The sequence below is a fragment of the Pavona decussata genome, unplaced genomic scaffold, assembly GCF_977016875.1.
Source record: "Pavona decussata unplaced genomic scaffold, jaPavDecu1.1 SCAFFOLD_1244, whole genome shotgun sequence".
Taxonomy (NCBI): Eukaryota; Metazoa; Cnidaria; class Anthozoa; order Scleractinia; family Agariciidae; genus Pavona; species Pavona decussata.
The window spans coordinates 15,001-18,167 of NW_028145999.1; the positions used below are offsets into that span (position 1 = coordinate 15,001).

At 43.4% G+C, this 3,167-nt stretch overlaps 1 non-coding gene across 1 annotated transcript in view; it reads right to left on the reverse strand.

The window, feature by feature from the left end:
• The window catches only part of LOC146448241 (small subunit ribosomal RNA), a 1,800-nt gene extending 1,335 nt beyond the window's left edge, over positions 1-465 (reverse strand). Inside the window, exon 1 of the ribosomal RNA XR_014861204.1 lies at positions 1-465. This exon is cut by the window's left edge and continues 1,335 nt beyond it. This is a non-coding gene — a ribosomal RNA (small subunit ribosomal RNA).
• Positions 466-3,167: the final 2,702 nt, after the last annotated feature.

Genomic DNA, 3,167 nt, shown 5'->3' on the forward strand with positions numbered 1-3,167 from the left:
CCTCCCTGAGTCAGGATTGGGTAATTTGCGCGCCTGCTGCCTTCCTTGGATGTGGTAGCCGTTTCTCAGGCTCCCTCTCCGGAATCGAACCCTAATTCTCCGTCACCCGTTGCAACCATGGTAAGCCACTACCTTACCATCGACAGTTGATAGGGCAGAAATTTGAATGAAACATCGCCAGCGCAAGGCCGTGCGATTCGATCAGTTACTATGAATCACCAAATGACCGGGCAGAACCCGCATTGGTTTTTAATCTAATAAATACATCCCTTCCAGAAGTCGGGACTTTTCGCATGTATTAGCTCTAGAATTACTACGGTTATCCAAGTAGTAATGGTACAATCAAATAAACGATAACTGATTTAATGAGCCATTCGCAGTTTCACAGTACAAGTGCTTATACTTAGACATGCATGGCTTAATCTTTGAGACAAGCATATGACTACTGGCAGGATCAACCAGGTAACTATCCACCGCAGGGAACAGAAGTTCCTTGCTAAGCGGCCCCCCTCCGCAGAGGGAGAGCAAGCTTTCTTAGATTTTGCCTCCACGGGGGGAACCCATGAGCCAAACGGACCACACGGTCCCTCGGTCAAGGGAAACCCCGTCTTGTTTGCCACGTCTTTCTCACAACTGGACCCGTGCACAGTTCAGGCATACCTGTCAGACTCGCCAAGCGAGCTGAAGGAAGGCAAGAAAAGTGCTTCTGCGAAGGAAAATATCCTCCTGCTCTTTTGTCTCTATCATTAGCCAAAGGCTAGCGTACACAACTTCCATCTACACTCTGCCTGCCACTACAGTGACAATGCTTTCGGGCATCATCTTTTCCCTCCTTCGAAAGGAAAGCTACAAGCCCAACTTTCCTTGCCCGTTAGTCAATTCTGCCCTCTATTTCTCCGCCTTGCCGCCGTGGAACATAAGGGACAGGGTTTACTAGCCAGCTCCTCTCGGAACCTTTGCGACCAACCTGCCCACACTATAACCCCCAAACGCTAATAAGGAGACTGCATGATATGGTAGACAGAAAATAAAAACGCGAAAAAAATGAAATTTTGAAAATCGAACCCACAACCAGCCAAATCGTTTGTAAGTCATGCCAAATGACTGGTGACATCTTAAAAACCCATTGAAGCCACAACATCCCATAATTTCACGCTTTTAAAGATTTGTCACTATACGCACTGTAAGTACCTCACTAATTCTCACCTCAGATTTTACGGGAACATGTTCAAATTTTAACACGCCTCTCAGCACGACCAATTACATTAAAATTCATCGCAAAAGTCAGAATTCTCCAATTTTTGAAAAATTCACTATATTCACTGTAAGTACCTCGCTAGACAGTGGAGACCTCAGATTTTACGGGAACATGATCAACTTTCGACACACCTCTCAGCACGAGCAGTTACATAGAAATCCATCAGGAAAGTCGTGCTGTGAAGAGGTCTTTCGACTAAGAAAAATGGTGGTGTGAGGAGGAGTCACCTAAATCAGAGAAAAATACTCTTATAGGAGACTGCTACGAAAGACATTTCTGAGTCCACTGGCCCTAGTCCCCTAATAAGTGTATTTCTGTTTGTTTTAAGAAGGTCCTCCTGACATCACCAATCTTCTGTCTTCAATCCTAACCCCAACGTTAACCCTAACGCTAACCCTAACCCTACCTCCCTCAGGGGCAGTTCTATGGTTATGATCCCACGGTAGGCAGAAAAACTATCCCAATCTAGGTTTTCTTGTATGCTGACTCCATTTTAAATGCTTTTACTTGAGTCTGACAAAGGCAAAGCCAAATACTCACCCCTATATGGACGGGGAAGCAAAGTGCGGATTTTGGTAGGTCGGCATTTTCAATCAGGAATGTTGCCATTCGAAAGAGCGTCCAAAAAAACTTGGTTGGGACACATTTATTTTAGAAATTAGCGACCTAACCAGAAGTGCACTTTTTGGTGGGCCTACCCTACCCCCCTCAGGAGCAGTTCTATGGTTATAATACCACGGAAGGCACAAAACCTATCCCAAACTAGGTTTTCTTGTATGCTGATTCCATTTTCAATGTGTTTCCTTGACTCTGACGAAAGCAAAGCCAAATACTCACCCCTATATGGACGGGGAAGCAAAGTGCGGATTTTGGTAGGTCGGCATTTTCAATCAGGAATGTTGCCATTCGAAAGAGCGTCCAAAAAAACTTGGTTGGGACACATTTATTTTAGAAATTAGCGACCTAACCAGAAGTGCACTTTTTGGTGGGCCTACCCTACCCCCCTCAGGAGCAGTTCTATGGTTATAATACCACGGAAGGCACAAAACCTATCCCAAACTAGGTTTTCTTGTATGCTGATTCCATTTTCAATGTGTTTCCTTGACTCTGACGGAAGCAAAGTCAAATACTCACCTCTATATGGACGGGGAAGCAAAGTGCGGATTTTGGTAGGTCGCCATTTTCAATCGGGAATGTTGCCATTCGAAAGAGCGTCTAAAAGAACTTGGCTGGAACACATTTTTGCTATAAATTGTTGACCTAAGTATATAAGCAAGTATATAAGCAAATACTCGTTACATAGCATAAATAGCCTCTAAACACCCGAAAAACCTCTCCAAATATCATTTAAACCTTTTTCCTAACCCTAACACTTACCCTAACCCTAACCCTAACCCCATTTCAAACCCTAATTCTAAGTCAGAGGTCCTCCTCACACCACCAATTTTTTTGGTAGGTCAAAAGACCTCCCCACACCACAGAATTTTCGAAGTCGAGGTCCTTCTCATACCAAACAATTTTTCTAAGAGTTTTTCTAAAAATTTTGAGGACTTTTCACTTAGAAAAGAATTGGGTTTTGTGGTGGACCTTTCAGTTACAAAATATTAAATTGTGTGAGGAGGACTTTTGACTTTGAAAATATTTTGTGGTGTGAGGAGGACCTTTGACTTAAAAAATATTTCATGGTGTGAGGAGGACTTTTGACCTTGTCAAAAAAAAGATGTGATACAAATCTTAGAACAAAGGCTTAATCTCAGAAGATCGTAGCAACAAGGCTACTCTACAACTTACAATACCCCGTTCTTTATTTAAGTCGTCTGCAAAGGATTTATCTCCAGAAACGTTAGAATTTGCTAGCGGCAGTGCCTTGGGAGCTTTTGTCCCCCTTGGCACTTTGGGACGCATGAGG